We start from the raw sequence: 22,270 nt of genomic DNA, 5'->3' as shown, positions 1-22,270 counted from the left end.
ACTATGTTATTTCTGGACTCTTATATTCTCAGTACAAAATGATCATGACAATCGCTTACTTTGTTTATTAAACATATTATATCTCATTTTAGAAAAACTCTGTATGTATTTTCTCTTTTAATCCCTTGCCTAAATATTATAACTCATAAAATTGTAAATAACTTTTGAAAAACACAACTCTGACCATGTCACCTCTTTGTAGTGCCTTTCACAGGCTCCCATTATTATCTGCATATTAAAAATAATAAGAATAATATAGCTAACACTTAGTGGTTACCTATCTACCATGTGTACCATATGCTGTCCTACAACACTGATGTATATGAACTCACTTAACTCTTATTAAAACCATATGAGTTGAATACTACAATTACTGAATCTCCATTTGACTAATGAGAAAGCCAAGGTTCAGAGATGTTTAGCAATTTGCTTAAGGGTGCACAGTGCAAATAACAGCAAACCACTTACTGGAATCCAGAATATCTGGGTCTAGGGTTCCTATTGTTAACTACTGGGCTTTGAGAAGTGCCTCTGAAGATGAAAGGCTATGATATGGCTTATAAGAGTGACTAACAAGTTTATGCATAACTGTGCCAGGTGGCAGATAAAAGCCAGAACTCTCCAGGCAAACCAGGACTTACAGTCACTGTACCTATAGGGCCCACTGGTCTGGCCATTGCCTGCCTTGCCAGCCTCACCACATACAGTTCCCCATTCATTCTCTGGACCCCCTCCTAAAGGCCTTCTTTCTATTCCTTCAACATTCCCTTCTTATTCTTTCTACACAATATGTTCCCCTTTTCCTATTCCTCTCACTCTCCTTTCCTGGTTAGTATATTCTTTTTCAACCCTCAGTTCCCAGTAGTCCCCCTGAGCTAACTTTTATATGCTCCATGGGATGGTATCATTCTTATTTTGGTTAATTGGTTAATATCCATCTTGCACTGCCCTCCCTGCTTCATATGGGCAGAAACTGGGTCTGTTTCCTGTTCCTCCTGTTAGCCTTGTACCTGGCATAGATTAACTGCTCAAATTAAATATTTTTCAAAAAAAAAGGAGGGAGGAAAAGTGGAAGAAACATCAACGACAAGACACAGACTTTTGTCCATATTGTATAGATAAAAATGTATGTTATAATTCATTCAGCAACGAATGAATTCAGCAATGTCCCAGGTACCATTCTAGGTGTTGAGGATAGAGCTGAGATAAGATGGGGAAAATCTCCATTTTGGATAACTGTCAATAAGCGCATAAAGCAAGAAATAAACGCATAAATAAGTAAGATCATTGCTGGTGGTTCAGAAAGCAATAAAAAATAAAACAGGGCAATGTAGTAAAAAGTGACTAGGAGGTAGATTTAAATTTGGTAGCCAGGAGTTCATCACAAGGTGACATCTGTGATGAGTCCTGAATGATGAGCAGCTCTGCTAAAAAACCTTCAGGTGGAGGGGAAGCTGGTGGTCGTTGTATGGGAATGAGAGGCTGTGGCTGGAGGAGACAGTGACCAGAAAGGACAGCTCAGAGGGGAGGAGATGCAGAGGCCACTTCACACAGGACTCTTCAGTGATGGCAAGGAGTTCATATTTTATTTTACATTTGTTAAGAAGTGTTTGGGTTTTAAGAAGCGGAATGAATTGACAGGAATAACTTTCTTTTGAAGATCACTCTGGTGGTTGAATTGAAAATATGCTAGAGGATTGGGGAGAAGCTGGGAAACAATTACAGTCATTCAGGCAAGAGATAGACGGTGAATGAAGAGCCGTTTAAAAGGTATGGTCTAGCAGTGCTTCTCAAACTTGAACATGCCCTTGAGTCACCAGGAACTTGCTGAATGAGCCAGCTCTCATTCTACAAGCCTGAGGGTGGAGTGGGAAGACTGAGGTTCTAAATTTTTAACAGATTTCAGGTAATACTAACGTTGCTGATCTGAAGATCACAGTTGAGAAGAAAGAGGCTATACAACTCGATAGATTGCATTTGGAAGGCATGAAAGGAATCAAAAATTATTTCTGCTTTTTTTTTCTCTCTTTGGGGGAATTACAAAGATGGTCATGGCATTTGTTGAGATGGAGAGCTTTATCACCATCCTGGCTGTCTAAATCAGCTTACTGCTGTATGGGCCAATGGCAGTCGGTGGGGGGATGGGGAATGCTGGGGGACTGGAAAATTTCTTAGAAGGATTGAACAGCAACTCACTTTGGCAAAATAGCCAAAATTGGGGTTATGATGCTGTAGAAGCACATTTATAGCCCAGTAGAAAATTGACACGTGAGTTAGGATGAATCCAAGCCCTTGGCAGTAAAATGACTATTTTCTGATGAGTATGCACTCATTGCCAATACTGGGTTAAACAAAGCTAATTTATGGATCATCTTCTCCCCAGAGACATCAGGTGCCCTTAAAGAGTGGTTAAAAAAAAAAAAAAAAAATGGGTCTTAGCACAGCTGAAGTAAATGGGACAAAGGAAATGATCCTTAGATTCTAGCAACAGTTTCTTAGACTACTCTCCAACAGTTAGTTGTTCACTTGTCCCTAACAGGCCCACCATCTTTCTATTCCTGGCAGAACCAATTTAATTCTATAGACAACCATTCTCATCTTTAGACTTTGTCGGGCTTTCCAGAAAATGAAGCCTAGCTGCTGAATTGCTGAGCAAATGCTAAGTGTGCTCACAAATTAAGTCTTGTTATATTTATGAATCTGAAAGTAGTTCTAGAATTCTCCACCCTTGCTCAAAGATCTTACACAAAGCCAACTGAAAATTATCTGGCTCCAGTTGTGCACCATAAATCGAGTCTGACTTTATATGTTGTGGGACTTCAGCGGTTGCTCCTAGAAATGGAAAAACATGGCAGGTCCAAGACTCCCTATGGTATTCAGGTCACTTTTCTGTCCCATCTCCCTTGCTTCTCCAATCTCTCAGGGGCTGCTCAAGTAGATCTGGTTGCAAGGCTCACAACGGGAGTTGTGTTTCGCCTGATTTTAAGGCCTCCTCAAAGTACTGTTTCCAATAGGCTCGGAGGATTTCTGATTTGGAGGGGCACTTTGAGCTGGAAAATATGATTTTCTGGCTTGAAGAAAAAAATTTAAAGACTTATAAAAATTCCCAGAAGACTCTTTGGACATCAGCTAGCTGTTACTAAAGAACATTGTGCAAATGAATCAGAAACATATGGATTAAGTTCCCCCTGAATTAAACATGGGTTTCACACATGAAGCGGGTGAGAGCAGGGGCTGGTGAAGGGAAGAGCATGACAAAAAGACTTCGCATCTTTGTTAAATCAAAACCATTTGAAAAATCCATTTTTAGAAAGAATAAAAACACTACTTATACTTAATTCCTCTTGATTTGAAATGTTGTTTATTTCAGTTTGGAGAGCTGTTCCTTGACCTTGGTCTTCAACAATGACCTAGTAGATCAGACAGAAAGCATTGTTTTCCTGGGCTTCTTTTATACAATGTCATTGGGTCCCATTCAACAGCTTTGGTGGTGAGTGTTCTATAACTATTATGTTTCTCCAGAAATAAAGTACAGGAAACATTTTCCATAATCATGATCCAGTGGTATTTTCTAACTGAGGTACCTTCCCCAGTGGACCCTGAAAAAATTAAGAAAAATGCATACTGGCAATTGGGAAATAGATCTACATGTAAGACTCATGGTCTCAGCATGGAGCAGAATATTGAGCAAAAAGAGATGGTCTCTACTTACTTCTTGATTCATTTTAATAGCAATTACAGTAAAAACAAACAAACAAAAAAGTGACCTTGATAACTTTCCTTGCATATAGCCAAGGTCAAGACTAACTTACATTCTTTTCTAAAAATGTTGCTTTGTCACACTGCCAAGGACAAAGGAATGTTGAGTCCAGCTATATATCTTTTAAAATTTTGGGAATGTTTTAACAAGGAGAGAAAATTTTCTCATAATTACTGTATGAGATGTCTGAATTCAATGCCTGCTATGCTCCTGGAGTTTGAAAAGAGTGAACTGTCCTTTAATCACAACTTTTTCCTTATTTATTCCATGAATCTGCTTAGCAAACTCTTCTAACAATGTTAAGGCAAATCAATGTCAAAGTCAGACAAATTGCCATTTTTACCATTTTAACGCAGGCAAAGGAACTCATTTCTACAACTGGAATACAAAGTCACCACATTCCTTACAATGGCTTCCCCCACCCTCTACCCTATCCATTATGCCCACTTCTCTACCCTTTTCTTATAACTTTCTCAACTCCACCAGAGGCCCAGTGGCCTCCTTCCTGTTCTGAAAACACGTGAGTTACTCAGCCATAAAAGATAATGAAATAATGCTATTTTGCAACAACAAGGATGGACCTCGAAATTATCATAATAAGTAAGCCAAATGAAGACAAATATGATATCACTTATATGTGGAATCTAAAAAAAAAAACAAACAAACGACACAAATGAACTTATGTACAAAACAGAAACAAATCCACAGACATAGAAAACAAACTTATGATTACCACAGGGGAAAGGGAAGAAAGGGATAAATTAGGAGTTTGAGATTAACAGGTACACACTACTTATAGAAAATAGATAACCAACAAAGTTCTACTGTATAACACAGAAACCTATAAAGGAAAATAATCTGAAAATAACAAATATAAATACATGTAAAACTGAATCACTTTGCTATAATCTGAAACTAATACAATGTACATCATTATACTTCAATTAAAACATTAAACACACACACACACGAGCTGTTTTATCTTAGACCTTGACCAAGGCCATTTCCTCTGCCTAAACATCAGGCCCTCACATCTTTGCATGGCTTGTTCTTCTCACCATTCCCATTTCTGTTCAAGTGCCCACCCCTTGTCCCAGTCATTCCACAATCTAGTTAACTGTTTATTTTTGCTCTTAGAAAATTCTCACTCTCAGAAGTTATCTCATGGCTACATTTATCTACTAGTTTATTTCTGTCTCCCCTACATGCTGTGGGCTTCATGAAAGTGAGGACCTTATCTGGCTTGTTCACTACTTCACCCTTAGCTCCTAGGACAGGAACTTGTCCAGAATAGGCACTCAATAAATATTTGTTAAATGAATGGATGAATGAACAAATGAATGAGCCATGGAAGACTGCCATTAGTGTCCTATCTGGACCCCTTTACCAGTTCTGCTCATCCCCAGCCACCATGTGCTCATGCCTGCATCTTCCCTGGAGGACTGCCCTTGGGCATCTGGAACTTCTCACCTATAGGGAGTTTACAGTCCCCCTGAGGCATCCCATAAACAATGACTGACTGTGTGTGAGGGCAAAAGCCCAGCTCTCATATAGAACAAACGCTCAGTGGTGCCATTCACACTTCAGAGCTCCTTTCTGGTTCAGACTGAAGCTAGACTTAACCTAAAATCTTGTCTTTGCTTTTTCCCATCTCCTATCCTGCTTCTTGGGGCTTCCCCGATATTCAGCGGTAAAGAATCCACCTGCAAAGCAGAAGTCACAGGAGACATGGATTCCATCTTGGGTTGGGGAAAATACCCTGGAGGCGGGTATGGAAAGCCACTCTAGTATTTTTACCTGGAGAATCCCATGGACAGAGGAGCCTGGAGGGCTAGACAGAGTGCATAGGGTCAAAAAGAGTCAGACACAACTGAAACAACTTATCAGACATATGCACATCCTGCTTCTTTCACTCTCTTTCTCCATTAAAATGGTATCATCTGCATATCTGAGGTTGTTGATATTTCTCCCTGCAATCTTGATTCCAGCTTGTGAGTCACACAGCCTGGCATTTTGCATGATGTTCTCTGCATATAAAGCCTTTGACTCTGGATCACAACAAACTGTGGAAAATTCTTAAAGAGATGGGAATATTAGACCACCTTACCTTCCTTTTGAGAAACCTCTATGCAGGTCAAGAAGCAACAGTTAGAACTGGACATGGAACTGGTTCTAAATTGGGAAAGGAGTATGTCAAGGAAATATACTGACACCCTGCTTATTTAACTTATATGCAGAGTACATCATGAGAAATGCTGGACTGGATGAAGCACAAGCTGGAATCAAGACTGCTGGGAGAAATATCAATGACCTCAGACAAACAGATGACACCACCCTTATGGCAGAAAGTGAAGAAGAACTAAAGAGCCTCTTGAGGAAAGTAAAAGAGGAGAGTGAAAAAGCTGGCTTAAAACTCAATATTCAAAAAACTAAGATCATAGCATCCAGTCCCATCACTTCATGTCAAATAGATGGGCAAACAATGAAAACAGTGACACATTTTCTTTTCTTGGGCTCCAAAATCACTGCAGGTGGTGACTCAGCTACAAAATTAAAAGATTTGCTCCTTAGAAGAAAAGCTATCACCATCCTAGACAGCATATTAAAAAGCAGAGATATTACTTTGCCAACAAAGGTCCGTAAAGTCAAAGCTATGATTTTTCCAGTAGTCATGTATGAATGTGACAAATAGACCATAAAGAAGGTGAGCACTGAAGAAGTGACGCTTTGGAACTATGGTGTTCCAACTGTGGAGAAGACTCTTGAGAGTCCCTTGGACTCCAAGGAAATCAAACCAGTCAAACCTAAAGGAAATCAATCCTGAATATTCATTGGAAGGACTGATGTTGAAGCTGAAGCTCCAATAATTTGGCCACTTGATGCAAAGAGCTGACCCATTAGAAAAGACTCTGATGCTGGGAAAGATTAAAGGCAGGAGGAGAAGGGGACGATAGAGGACAAGATGCTTGGATGGCATCACCGACTCAATGGACATGAGTTTGAGCAAACTCCGGGAGATGATGAAAGACAAGGAGGCCTAGCATGCTGCAGTCCATGGGGTTGCAAAGAGTCAGACACAACTGAGTGACTCAAAAACAAAAAAAACAACCCTGCAACCCTGCATATAAGTTAAATAAGCAGGGTGACAATATACAGCCTTGATGTACTCCTTTCCCAATTTGGAAACAGTTCATTATTCCATGTTCAGCTCTAACTGCTGTTTTGTTTTTATTTCTGCATACAGGTTTCTCAGGAGGCAGGTAAGGTGGTCTGGTATTCCCATCTCTTTAAGAATTTTCCAGTTTGTTGTGATCCACACAATCAAAGGCTTTAGCATAGCCAATGAAGCAAAGGTAGATGTTTTTCCGAAATCCCCTTTCTTTCTCTATGTTCCAACTAATGTTGGCAATTTGATATCTGGTTCCTCTGCCTTTTCTAACTCCAGCTTGAACATCTGGTAGCTCTCTGTTCACATACTATTGAAGCCTAGCCTGAAGGATTTTGAGCATTATTACCTTGCTAGTGTGTGAAATGAGTGGAATTATACGTTAGTTTGAACATTCTTTGGCATTGCCGTTCTTTGGGATTGGAATGAAAACTGACCTTTTCCAGTCCTGTGGCCACTGATGAGTTTTCCAAATTTGCTGGCATATTGAGTGCAGCACTTTAACAGCATCAATTTTAGGATTTAGAATAGCTCGGCTGGAATTTCATCACCTCCACTAACTTTATTCATAATAATGCTTCCTAAAGCCCACTTAACTTCACTTTCCACGATGTCTGGCTCTAGGTGAGTAACACCCCATCTTGGTTATCTGTGTTATTAAAACCTTTTCATTTAGTTCTGTGTATTCTTGCCACCTCTCCTTAATCTCTTCTGCTTCTGTTAGAAGTTTGTATACATTGTTGTGCCCATCTTTGCATGAAATATTCCCTTGGCATATCCAATTTTCTGAAGAGATCTCTAGTCTTTTCCATTCTATTGATTTCCTCTAATTCTTTGTATTGCTCATTTAAGAAGGCCTACTTCTCTCTCCTTGCTATTCTCTGGAAGTCTGCATTCATTTGGGTATATTTCCCTTTCACCTTTGCCTTTTGCTTCTTTTCTTTTCTCAGCTATTTGTGAGGCCTCCTCTGACAACCACTTTGCCTTCTTGCATTTGCTTTTCTGGGGGATGATTTTGTTCACCACCTCTTGTACAATGTTAAGAACCTCTGTCCATAGTTCTTCACTGACTTTGTCCACCAGATGTAATCCCTTGAATCTGTTTGTCACCTTCACTGTATCAAATAAAGGATTCGACTTAGGTCATACCTTAATGGTCTAGTGGTTTTCCCTACTGTCTTCAATTTAAGCCTGAATCAGGAGGGTCAGCAACTCTGCCCACTTTAATAAGAAATTAAAGCCAAGCCGTTGATTCAAAAGATATTTATTGAGAATACCCCATGTATAAGGCACTAAACTTAGCTATCCAGGGATACAAAGTTTCATAAATAAGAAATCTTTCCTCTTAAAAAGAGAGAGGGGAGGGGGGACTTCCCTGGTGGTCCAGTGGATAAGAATCTGCATTGCAATGCGGGGACACAGGTTCAATCCCTGATCAGGCAACTAGGACCCCCCACATGCTGCAGAGCAACTAAACTCATGCACTGCAACTACTTAGCCTGCACGCTCTGGAGCCTGTGTGCCACAACTAGAGAGGCAGTGCACCAAAGGAAGATCTTGCATGATGCGGTGAAGATCCTTTATGCCACAATTAAGACCCTACACAGCCAAATAAATATAATTATGAAAAATTTTTTCAATAAAAGAAAGAGAGGGAGAGACTACAAAACCTTTTTCTTATCATCTGGTTAAAATAAAAATAACAGTGAGGGAACAAAACTGGTATTGAAGAAATTTAATGAGGCTGGAAACAAGCTAGTTGGGGGCATGAAACACAGGGCTTGGGGAGGTTCAGTTCAGTTCAGCTCAGTTCAGTCACTCAGTCATGTTCGACTCTTTGCGACCCCATGAGTCTCAGCACACCAGGCCTCCCTGTCCATCACCAACACCCGGAGTTCACTCAGACTCACGTCCATCGTGAGGGCAAAAACTTCTCTCCTCCCTCTCATCGCTATACCATGGAGTACTTTAATTTTAAATGCAGATCGATACCATTGTTGAGCTCCCGTAGGTGTGAAATAAATGCTATTGACCTATAACAGGACTCCAGCCACTCATTTCAGTTACCTTTGTGGAGGGCAATGCTGTTTTTATTATTAATATGTATCTTAATATGCAATTAAATCTATAGAGCACTAGGTCTGTGTCCACAAGCTTGTGGTGATGATATTCATTAAAGATGACACTATTCATTAAAGATGAGCTATGATTTGGGAAATAGGCCAGCATTTTTCCCTACGAAGTAAGCTTTGTATTGGCTAATAAATACATCCATGTTCAATACAGGAAGACTTTGTTAGCACATATGCTTCACTGATGCTAGATTCTATTTGGACATTTGAGGGGAAAGTTCAGTTCAGTTCAGTTGCTCAGTCATGTCCAACTTTTTGTGACCCCGTGAATCGCAGCACACCAGGCTTCCCTGTCCATCACCAACTCCTGGAGTTAACCCAAACTCATTGTGCATCGAGTCGGTGATGCCATCCAGCCATCTCATCCTCTGTCGTCCCCTTCTCCTGTCCCCAATCCCTCCCAGCATCAGGGTCTTTTCCAATGAGTCAACTCTTCGCATGAGGTGGCCAAAGTATTGGAGTTTCAGCCTCAGCATCAGTCCTTCCAATGAACACCCAGGACTGTTTTCCTTTAGGATGGAGTGGTTGGATCTCCTTGCAGTCCAAGGGACTCTCAAGAGTCTTCTCTAACACCACAGTTCAAAAGCATCAATTCTTCAGTGCTCAGCTTTCTTCACAGTCCAACTCTCACATCCATACATGACCACTGGGAAAACCATAGCCTTGTCTAGATGGACCTTTGTTGGCAAAGTAATATCTCTGCTTTTTAATATGCTATCTAGGTTGGTCATAACTTTCCTTCCAAGGAGTAAGCATCTTTTAATTTCATGGCTGCAGTCACTATCTGCAGTGATTTTGGAGCCACCCACCAAAAAAGTCTGACACTGTTTCCACTGTTTCCCCATCTATTTCTCATGAAGTGATGGGACCAGATGCCATGATCTTCGTTTTCTGAATGTTGAGCTTTAAGCCAACTTTTTCATTCTCTTCTTTTACTTTCATCAAGAGGCTTTTTAATTCCTCTTCACTTTCTGCCGTAATGGTGGTGTCATCTGCATATCTGAGGTTATTGATATTTCCCCCCGGCAATCTTGATTCCAGTTTGTGCTTCTTCCAGTCCAGCGTTTCTCATGATGTACTCTGCATATAAGTCAGATAAGCAGGGTGACAATATACAGCCTTGACGTACTCCTTTTCCTATTTGGAACCAGTCTGTTGTTCCATGTCCAGTTCTAACTGTTGCTTCCTGACCTGCATACAAATTTCTCAAGAGGCAGATCAGGTGGTCTGGTATTCCCATCTCTTTCAGAATTTTCCACAGTTTATTGTGATCCACACAGTCAAAGGCTTTGGCATAGTCAATAAAGCAGAAATAGATGTTTTTCTGGAACTCTCTTGCTTTTTCCATGATCCAGCAGATGTTGGCAATTTGATCTCTGGTTCCTCTGCCTTTTCTAAAACCAGCTTGAACATCTGGAATTTCATGGTTCACGTATTGCTGAAGTCTGGCTTGGAGAATTTTGAGCATTAATTTACTAGCATGTGAGATGAGTGCAATTGTACAGTAGTTTGAGCATTCTTTGGCATTGCCTTTCTTTGAGATTGGGATGAAAACTGACCTTTTCCAGTCGTGTGGGCACTGCTGAGTTTTCCAAATTTGCTGGCATATTGAGTGCAGCACTTTCACAGCATCATCTTTCAGGATTTGGAATAGCTCAACTGGAATTCCATCACCTCCACTAGCTTTGTTCATAGTGATGCTTTCTAAGGCCCACTTGACTTCACATTCCAGGATGTCTGGCTCTAGATGAGTGATCACACCATCGTGATTATCTGGGTCATGAAGATCTTTTTTGTACAGTTCTTCTGTGTATTCTTACCACTTCTTCTTAATATCTTCTTAAACAATCTTAAAAGGCACGTTGTTGTTCAGTCACTAAGTTGTGCCTGACTCTCTGTGACCCCATGGACTGCAGCATGTCAGGCTTCCCTGTGCTTCACTGTCTCCTGGAGTTTGTTCAAACTCACGTCCATTGAGTCGATGATGCCATCCAACCATCCCATCCTCTGTCACCCTCTTCTCCTCCTGCCCTCAATCTTTTCCCAGCAATGAGTTGGCTATTTGCATCAGGTGGCCAAATTACTGGAGCTTCCACTTCTGCATCAGTCCTTCCAATGAATATTGACAGTTGATTTTCTTTAGGATTGACTGATTCAATCTCTTTCCTGTCCAAAGGACTCTCAAGAGTCTTCTCCAGCACCACAATTTAAAAGCATCAATTTCTCAATGCTCAGCCTTCTTTATGGTCCAACTCTCATATCTGTATATGATTACTGGAAAAACCATAGCTTTGACTATACAAAAGAAAAGTGTATATTGATCATCTATTATACATCAAGTGCAATGCTACATGCAGTGAAGACATATTAGTTAAACACCTCACTTCTAGGAAATCAAACTTTGGGATTCCAAAGAAGTATTGATTAATTCTGCCTAATTGAATCAGCAGTGGTCTCAGGAAGGAGCAGATATTGTCTATCTGGTCTTGAAAGGAAAAATAGGTGGAAAAGGAGATAAAGAGATCACAGGTAGCTGGAAGAGTCCATGCAAAGATACTGAAACAGAAAAGTGTATGACCTAACAGGGGTGGTGAAGAGATTAGTAAAGCTGAGTAAGAATGCCTTCATACTCCTTCATGTGTTTAGGGCCATTGCTCACATTAGTATGTTGTCTTGTGAAGTGCCTACTCAAATCTCAAGCGTTCTATTTTACTACTGATTCATTTCCCTTTTCCTTATTGATGTAGTGAGCTCTTTATATATTAAAGATATGAATCCTTTACCCAGGTATATATGCTATATATATATATGAGGGTGCCAAGTTATGGCCAACCCTTGAAACCCCATAAACTGTAGCCTACCAGGCTCCTTTGTCCATGGGATTTTTCAGGCAAGAATACTGGAGTGGACTGACATTTCTTTCTCCAGAATATCTTCCCAACCCAGGGATCAAACCTGAGTCTCCTTCATTGCTATATATATATATATATAGTGTGTGTGTGTATATATATATAGTATATAAATATTTATTTATTTAATAAATAAATACATTTAAATGTTTATTAGCATAAATGTATGTTTATAAATATTATAAATATATATATACAGTAATATCCTATATATACTGTGTATACAGTAAATAGTTTCCAGTCTATGAGTTTCCTTTTCTGTCTCAAAAGCGTCTTTTCAAAGGCTGAAAGGTCAATTTACCAAATTCTCCTTTATGCTTAGCACTTTTGGGGTATTGTTTATGATAATTTTTCATAACCACATTATTTATAATTGCCAAAAGTTATAAACAACACAAATGTTCACGAGAGTAGAATGGTTGAGTCTCTTTGCTCTCCAGCTGAAACTATCATAACATTGTTAATTGACTATATTCCAATATAAAATAAAAAGTTATCCCAAAACAATCAGTAGATTCAATGCAATCTCTTTTAAGCTATCAATATTTTTCACAGCACTAGAACAAATATTTTCACAGTTTGTGTGGAAACACAAAAAACCTTGGATAACCAAAGCAATCTTGAGAAAGAAAAATGGAACTGGAGGAATCAACCTGCCTGACTTCAGACTATACTACAAAACTACAGTCATCAAGACAGTATGGTACTGGCACAAAAACAGAAATATAGATTTACGGAACAAAATAGAAGGCCAAGAGATAAATCCACGGACCTATAGACACTTTATCTTTGACAAAGGAGGCAAGAATATACAATGGAGAAAAGACAATCTCTTTAACAAGTGGTGCTGGGAAAACTGGTCAACCACCTGTAAAAGAATGAAAATAGAACACTTTCTAACACCATACACAAAAATAAACTCAAAATGGATTAAAGATCTAAACATAAGACCAGAAACTATAAAACTCTTAGAGGAAAACAGAGGCAGAACACTCTCTGACATTAATCACAGCAAGAGCCTCTATGACCCACCTCCCAGAGTAATGGAAATAAAAGAAAAAATAAACAAATGGGACCTAGTTAAACTTAAAAGCTTTTGCATAACAAAGGAAACTATAAGCAAGGTGAAAAGGTAGCCTTCAGAATAGGGGAAAATAATAGCAAATGATGCAACTGACAAAGAATTAATCTCCAAAATATACAAGCAGCTCAATACCAGAAAAATGAACAACCCAATCAAAAAATGGGCCAAAGAACTGAACAGACATTTCTCCAAAGAAGACATACAGATGGCTAACAAATACATGAAAAGATGCTCAACATCACTCATTTTCAGAGAAAGGCAAATCAAAACCATAATGAGGTATCATCTCGTGCCAGTCCGAATGATCACAATCAAAAAATCTACAAACAATAAATGCTGGAGAGGGTGTGGAGAAAAGGAAACCCTCTTACACTGTTGGTGGGAATGCAAACTGGTACAGCCAATAGGGAGGACAGTGTAGAGATTGCTTAAAAAACAGGAAATAGAACTGTCATACAACCCAGCAATCCCACTGCTAGGCATACACACCAAGAAAACCAGAATTGAAAGAGACACGTGTACCCCAGTGTTCATTGCAGCACTGTTTATAATAGCTGGGACATGGAAGCAACCTAGACGTCCATCAGCAGATGAATGGATAAGAAAGCTGTGATACATATACACAATGGAATATTACTCAAGTGTAAAAAGGAACACATTTGAGTCAGTTCTAATGAGGTAGATGAAACTGCAGCCTGTTATACAGAGTGAAGTAAGTCAGAAAGAGAAACACCAATACAGTATATTAACTCATATATATGGAATTTAAAAAGATGGCGATGATGCTCCTATATGCAAGGCCACAAAAGAGACACAGATGTAAAGAATAGACTTTTGGACTCTGTGGGAGAAGGCGAGGGTGGGATGATTTGAGAGAATAGCACTGAAACCTGTATATTACCATATGTAAAATAGATGACCAGTGCAAGTTTGATGCATGAAGCAGGGCACCCAAAGCCAGTGCTCTGGGACAACCCAGAGGGATGGGGCAGAGAGGTGGGAAGGGGATTCAGGATAGGACACATGTGCACCTGTGGCTGATTCATGTCTATGTATGGCAAAAACCATCACAACATTGTAAAGTAACTATCCTCCAAGTAATTAATTAATTTTTTTAAAAACCTAAATAAAAAAGTTTAAAAATATCCTTTCACTGATTCCATTATATAGTGATAAATATGAATCAACTTCAACCACATGTACATATGGAAGAAACAAACATAATGTTAAGTGACATGGTAAAAGATACACTCTATGACTACATCTTTGCACAGTTCACAAAAAAGGCAAAACTAATATATGGGATTATATGTCAGGACAATGGTTACCCCTGGGGGGACAGTGACTGGGAAGGAAGGACCTTGAGGCCTTTTGGGTGCTGGCTATATTCTGTTTCATGATCTAGTTGCCAGTTTCATGGGCATGAAAATTTTATAAAAATTCATCAAGTAACTTTTTTTACACTGATATAATACTTCCATAAAACTATTTACATTTAAAAAATATAAGAAAAATCACCTGAGGGAGAATAGTGGCAATAAAATTAGACTGAAAGAAACAAAAAGATCTAGAATTTGAAGATCCCTACTAAGAAGTTTGGACAGTTTTAGTGAGTTTTTAAGCTCTTCAAGAAGACTTTGGAAAGAGTAACATTATGTGGTGGACCAAGGTGAGCGTGGATGTGGTAGGAGGCAAGGAGACCTGCTCGGAAGCCCCAGGACAGCCTAAGACATGAGGAATCCTGATGGGAAGAAAAGGCAGTGACACTGGACAGAGAGGACCTTGGGATTTCCCACTGAATGTTTCTTTAAAATCCACTCACCAGTGTCATAAGACCAGAAGCACCTGCCCTAAGTGTGGGGGGCAAAGCCCTCCAAGTCTTTGACAGATGTTGAGTTTTCAAACAATGAGAAACCTTGATAAACAAACCTCTCTCCTGGACTTATTAAGTCCAAGCCTTTTTGTCTGGCTCTTGTCTTGATTGTAAGACGTGAGTGCTGATACAAATCCACATATGGATCAGTGGAAAGTTATAGAACTGACACAACATTGTTTGACACATTTTTCCTTTCCTCCTCTCCCCCCACTCCCCACATGCTCTTCAAGCCCTCTTGCTGGGTGGTTTTCCCTTGTCTCCTTAATTCCCTCCTCTGTCTGCATGCTCGTCAGGAGAAAGAGTGATTCCTTCTCTTGGAAATGAGGAGCTCTGGAAGGAGCAGTTGCACGGGGAGCTCAGGTGGGCAACACGGCTCAGAGAGCACCGTGAAATCTACCACAGGTACTGGGGCAGGACCACACAGATGCCACTGCCGAGAGGCCACATGGCGGGGTACATACCACTTGCTCTCATTAGGGTCCCCTATATTATGCTTGCCAGCAGATATTGCCAGTCACCCATTTAATTATATGCTTCATGGGAAAGAGCAAGAAGGAAGCATGAAATATCTCCATACAGCTGGAAGTGAAATCATAATCTAGACCCCCACCCCACTTCATCCTGCTTCACGCCCTGGGAGACTGGACCCAGGCCCTGCTGAGGAAAACAAGGTAGAGACTTCCCAAGAGGGAACGGATATATGTATACATATAGCTGATGCAAGGGCTTCTCAGGTGGCACAGTGGTAAAGAATCACCTGCCAATGCGGAGATGCAAGAGAGGGGGTTCAATCACTGAGTCAGGAAGATACCTTAGAATATGAAATGGCAACCCCTTCTGGTATTTTTGCCTGGAAAATTCCATGGACAGAGGAGCCTGGTGGGTTACAGTCCATGGGGTAACAAAAGATTTGGACACGACTGAGCACAGCACAGGAGGAAGATAGCTGATGTAATTTGTTATACAATAGAGACTAACATAATATTGTAAAGCAATTATACTCCAATAAAATAAGGAAAAAAAAAAAAAAAAAAAGAGGTAGAAACTTAAGAACACCCTCTCTAAGAACAGAACCAAAAACTGAGCAAAGATTTTCTGATCAGACAATTGGATTTGGTATCCTAACCTTTTTCTTATGGCATGTTCTCTTCTCAAGGTTTATCTTTGAAATCAATATCGTTGTACTATTTTCTAGATTTTATATGAGAAGGTCTCTCTTTGTATATTTCTTGAACTCTGTTTTATGCTTGCCACTTTATGAAAAGGCAACTGAAAGTGTTATTCGCTCCATCATGTCCAGCTCTTTGCAAACCCATGGACTGTAGCCTGCCAGCTTCCTCTGTCCATGAAATTCTCCAGGCAAGAATAATGGAGTGGGTAGCCATTCCCTTCTCCTGGGGATCATCCTGACCCTGGGATCAAACCCAAATCTCCTGCATTGTAGATGGATTCTTCATCATCTCAGTCACCTGATGAAAAGGCAACTGATATGGCCTAAAAACAATTTCAAACTTCATCTTCTTGAGTTTGCTGAATGCCTCTTTTCTGAAAAGCCAGTATGTTAGAATCAATTCTACCCAGAAAAAAACCTAGTGACTTTGGCCCAAGGGAAGCTTCTCCACATGTCCTTTCTGAATGAGAACAACCTGTGCAAAGCATCACTCAGCCTCAAGAGGCTCCCACACCTTCTACACAAAATCACTGTCAATTTCTTATATGAGGAAATACAGCCTTTCCCACTGACCTGGGATAATTCATGAATTTAACTCAAGTTACATGCTGCCAGTTCCAGAGTAGTAGCTACATAATCCCTGCAGAAGGGATAGGCTACCCACTCCAGTATTCTTGGGCTTCCCTGGTGGCTCAGTCAGTAAAGAATCCATCCACAATGTGGGAGACCTGGGTTTGATCCCTGGGTTGGGAAGATCTCCTGGAAGAGGGCATGGCATCCCACTCCAGTATTCTTGACTGGAGAATCCCCATGGACAGAGGATCTTGGCAGGCTACAGTCCATAGGGTTGCAAAGAGTCAGACATTACTGAGCAACTAAGCACAGAACAGCACACAACATAATAGTGATTCAGAATCCATGAGAAGGAAGGCTTCTCTCAGGCCAGGTTAAGCCTACAAAATTCCTAGAACTTAACAGCTGTCAATTTACTCATGAAATGACACACTTCTCTTTTTTTCTAGCCAAGGAGTCATAATGGCCCCTATTCATTTGCTAGGCAGCCACTTGATTGCTTCTGCGAAGTAAGCTTTGATTGGCCATGCATCTCATCCACTACAGTGGGGTCAATGATGGTCCCCTCAAGACACATACTGTATCAAAACTGTATCTCCATGAGCTAAACTCTTAATTTTTCCAGTGAACGCAGAGAATTATATTTTCAAGCCATGTCTTGCGTTACTCATCTAAACTTGGAATATTATTTGCATTTCCAGTCTTGGGATGAAAATGGTCCTAGAAGTTTTCCCATTTTTTCATCCTTCTATTACACAGTTATGTGAAGCCATGCCTACATCATATTTTGAACTGGTTGAAGTTATATTTAGAAGTGCTTCTCAGACACTTCCACCAAAGTCACCCTGTTAGCATCAGAGAATATTGTACTACACCAGAGATCTGAAGGCTAAACTCAGGGTAGTCTTACCTCATTGCAACTTTTTTCTTTGAAACCTTATGTTTATCTTGAAAGCTCATGTATTAATACTACTTATATTCTATTATACATTATCTGTGCCCTCTTTCAATATAAAATTAGTGACAAATTGGGCGATGTTCCAGGAACCTGCTTCATGTTCTATTCTGAAGATAATCTTCCATGAGAAGCAATGGACACATTTTATAAGATCCTTTGAAAAAGGGACATAACATGTTAATCAATGTTATTTTGTTGAACTGAGTTTACAGAGACATGCTTATGTCACATACTGACTGGAGAAAAAGAAAAGATACAAGGGGCAGAGAAAGAGAACAAAAGAATTAATTAAAGGAAATTGAGAGATGATCCCTTGCTCCCTTCTTGACAGAAAAAAAAAAAAAGAGAAGATAATTATGGACTATTCTGTATTTCATTCCTCTGTTGAAACATTAGGATGGAATAGAACTTTGAATTCAAGTAAGTGATTGGTTCTTCAATGTATGCAAACGCAAGACTAAACCTGCAGGTAATTTTATCTCCTATTTCTGGGACAAGCTATGATGATCTTGTCAGGGAAAGCCTGCAGTCAGGTTTTACAGCACTTTATCCAGCATTTCAGTAGTGGACAACTTCATACTTACCATCCTAATTCATCCCTGAAGTCCTTTGGACAATCTTGTCTGGTAAGTATGGAAGAAAGGCTACTGTCATAGTACAAAAGGGGGTTTCCACGTAGTCAAAAGAAGTCAGCATGGAATTTAGGATAGAGGTTATCTTGAGTACTGGAAGACTCTAGGTATACTTGGTATTAATCACTGTAGTAGTAACATGGTCTAATAAAATCTATGTCTAGGTTTATACTTTAGACTTCCCTGGTGGCTCAGATGGTAAAGAGACTTCCCTGGTGGCTCAGATGGTAAATCCATTTCTCCTCCATGCAATGCAGGAGACATGGGTTTCTTCCCGGGGTTGGGAAGATCCCGTGAAGAAGGAAATGGCCACCCACTCCAGCATTCATGCCTGGAGAATCCCATGAACAGAGGAGCCTGGTGAGCTACAGTCTATAGGGTCACAAAGAGTCAGATATGATGAGCAACTAACACTTTCAGGTTCATATGTGTCATTCAAAGCTGTGCACAGCCCTCAGTAACACGGAGACCATTACATCCACTACCTGACATCCTATTGCTATCCCAACTTCTGTTAAGTCCCTCCAGCCTCTCCTCCTAAACAAAGACTTGGAAAGAATTAAAACTACACCTACTTAGGGTGTTTGCTCTCCCAGAAAGTCCAACTGGAATGTCTCAGAATCTCTGCAATGCTCATGCTTCAGTTCTTTCTTCCTTCTGAGCCCAAGATGAAGATTCACATGGAAGTAATTTATTGAGCAAGAAAAAAAGAGAGTAAGGGACACAGGACAGGGAAAGGGAGGCCAAGTTAGGTGTGGCCTCACTGGAGTCTGGCTCGGTCTTATTCCACTGGGAGCTCCAGAGCCTGGATTGCTCCACAGAGTTGCCCCCTGCCCTTTTGAGGCAAAGGGTCCTTTCATGCCCCTGCATCAGCCAGGCACTGGCTGTGGGCCACACCCAAGGGCAGAAGAGTTGCTTAATTTCCCAGGCAGTTCCAGGCTAGGCAACTCCCATTTGACCAATGGTAATTCTCCAGAGAAAGAGGCAGCTGTAAGCCATTAACAGCTGATGCTCATAGCACGTGGGAGATCTGGGTGGGTCAGCAATAGCATCTCTAGACTTGCCATCCTGATTCCTCTGGACAAAGTTCGGACCCCTAAGTCTTGCTTTAAAACAATTCAAGTGGAACAGAATATAATATACCAACCCACAGTGTTTATTAAGAGCCTACCATGTGTCAGGCACTTCTCTAAATGTATCATGTTCAGAATAAACCCGAGAGGTGGGCACTATTATTATGGATATTTTCCTTATGAGAATATGGAGAGACAGAGTAATTAAAGAACTAAGCAAGTTAATAAGTAGCAGAGCCAGAGTTAGGGCCTACCCTCTTAACTCTGCATTAAACTGCCTCTTGCTTGTTGCCACAGGGTAGCAGCAACAGAGAGACAACAATAAGCTCAGAGCTAAAGCAGTCAATTTCACTTGTGTAAGATGCTACACCCAACTAGGTGAGAGAAAAACTTTTGAATAATGAGTATAAAAGCTTTGGCATAGTTACAATTCATTTGTGTGGGGGTGAGTTTCAAAAACCGTGGCAGTTTTATCTACTGGGTTGATGTTCGCCACTTGAACTTTCATCATTTAAATCCCATGAAAGTGCAGTTGCATAAGACATGACCCTATGCCAAGTGAAATAATGGCTTACATTTGTTAAGCACTTTCTGTGTGCCAGACACTGTTCTCAGCAGTTAGATGGACTCCATCATGTAATCCACACAGCCACACATGTGGCAGCCCCATTTTCAGAGAAAGAAACTGAGGCACCAATATGCCCAAGGGCAAATAACTAGAGAGCCTCAGGGCTGGGTTTCAGAGGGAGTAATCTGGCTGTGGATCTTATTTTCCTGATTTCACCATGTTGCTGCCAGAAGAGTCATGGATGGTTGGAGCTAGGGGTCATGTTGGAGAGACCAACTTTCCCAATTTAGAGATGAGGAAACTGAGGCAGAGAAAAAGCTGGTGACTTACACATGGTCACACAGACCCAGGACTCTCAGTTTTACTAACAGTGTTTTCCACATTTTGACAGTTTTGCCAAAAAGAAAAAATTACATAAACCAGAAACAGTATCATTTACTTGCCAGTAGTTAAGGGGTGTGTTTTTTAAATCTTTGAAGTCTCTTTCTAAGGCAATAAAGAATATCGGTCAGTCTGGCCTAGGAAAAAACTACTCCCTGTCTCTAGAGACAGTTATGAGATATGGCAACTCATATAAACCTATTTGATGTGACTTTCAAGTTGCTATTCCATCTTCTGGCTGAAACCTGCAGATTCCAGTCTGGGAGTACATCTTTTTAAAGAAAGAAAAGGAAGACAAGAAATAATATTTATTAACTATCTGCTAGATGTTACAGCTAGTGGCTATATGCATACTATGTAAATTATCCATCAGAATCATCCTTAGAATCAGAATATGTATCAGTTAGCATTTGCTGCATAACAAAGTAACCTAAAACTTAGTGGTGTAAAACCCAACAACTCATTGTTGCTGATGAGTAGCTGGGTGGCTCTGTGGATTCCTGCCATGTTTAGCTGATTTTAGCTGAGTTCACCCATGTTCCTGGATTGGCTGGGGACTGGCTGGTTGAGCATGCCCTCACCTCAGATGGCTCATTTCTCTTCTACATCCTACTAAAGGCTATTCCAGGCTTTTCACACAGAAGGGGAGACGAGACAAGAGCAAGCAGGAGCACACAAGACCTCTGAGGCCTAGGATTAGAAGGTAGATCATCCCTTGGATGCCATTCTGTTGGCCAAAGCACAGTCACAAGGCTGGCCCAGATTCAAAAAGAGAGGGGAAAGATTCCACCTATTGATGAGGTGAGCTGCAAGACCACATGGTCAATGGTATACACACACAAAGTGGTAAAAAATTGGAGACATCTTTGCAATCAATCTGCCATAAATATCCTGGAATACTGAAGATCATTTATTATGATCATTTATTATACTGCATGTTTTCCCCCAAAAGTATATCTCCCTCACATATCTCATCTACTCATTAAGACATTTGAGTTCCCTCTGTGTAACTTTCAGAAAAATTCAAGAAAAATGCCACTGGATATTAAAATGGCATGTAAAATATTCAACTTACCCAAGTAAGACAAATGATCATCTAATCCCACCAAAAGTCTTTGGGATCTCATTCTAAATAACAGCAAGAAAGTGCTAAATCTATCTCCCCTCTCTCTACCCATGATATCACTTCTTGGTTGAAAAGAGAGGCAAATTCTGAGGCAAATAGAAAACATCCAGTTTCCAGCTAGATTTGGTAAGAGACTAACCCAACAACTAAGGATAATCCCAAGGGAAGACCTGTGGCTTCAGCCAAAATAGAAACACATCTTTTCCTGGTATTTTGCTTTGCAACTAGAAAAGAGAGACACATAGGAAGAAAAAAAACAAAAACCTCTAAATCAGGGATCACAGATAGTTTTTAATTCTAAGTGCCAACTCCAATGGTTAGTAGAGGCTGCCAGGAGTGCTATGCTGAAGAAATACTAAGCCTCAGACTGTTCTAATAAAAATCAATAAACTGCAAGGATTTTCCAGCTAATGGAGATAGACCTTGATGAAGTGGTGCCTTTATCCTAATTCACATTGAGATGAAATAGAGTTGGGTAGTGACCACTTCCCACTATTTGGTTCAATTCACAGGGTAAGCTGACCCTCATCTCCTGGACCTCTCCCCCAATACTTCTTTCTCACATCTTCTGGCTGGGCTATTTTTGAGAAAGGCAAATACAGCAGGGCTTTGATCAGCTCTTGGGTTTTATCCTGGTTAATCCAAAGAAAAACACATGGGGCTCACACCAAATCCAAAACCCAAGAGAAATGATCAAAAATGCAAAAATAATTCAAGAGCATCACTGCAGAATACAACCTCTCTTTGTTCACACCAAGCTTCCACTTACATGTTTCTCAGTGTAATGTCATCCACCTACTGAGTCAAGAAGGATCTGAGACCAGATTCTGACGGCCAGGGTCTGCTTGAAGAAGACACATC

The sequence above is a fragment of the Bos taurus genome, chromosome 13 (genome assembly GCF_002263795.3).
Source record: "Bos taurus isolate L1 Dominette 01449 registration number 42190680 breed Hereford chromosome 13, ARS-UCD2.0, whole genome shotgun sequence".
NCBI classification, from domain to species: Eukaryota; Metazoa; Chordata; class Mammalia; order Artiodactyla; family Bovidae; genus Bos; species Bos taurus.
The sequence above is the reverse complement of the archived record's forward strand: the minus strand, read 5'-3'. Positions refer to the sequence as shown.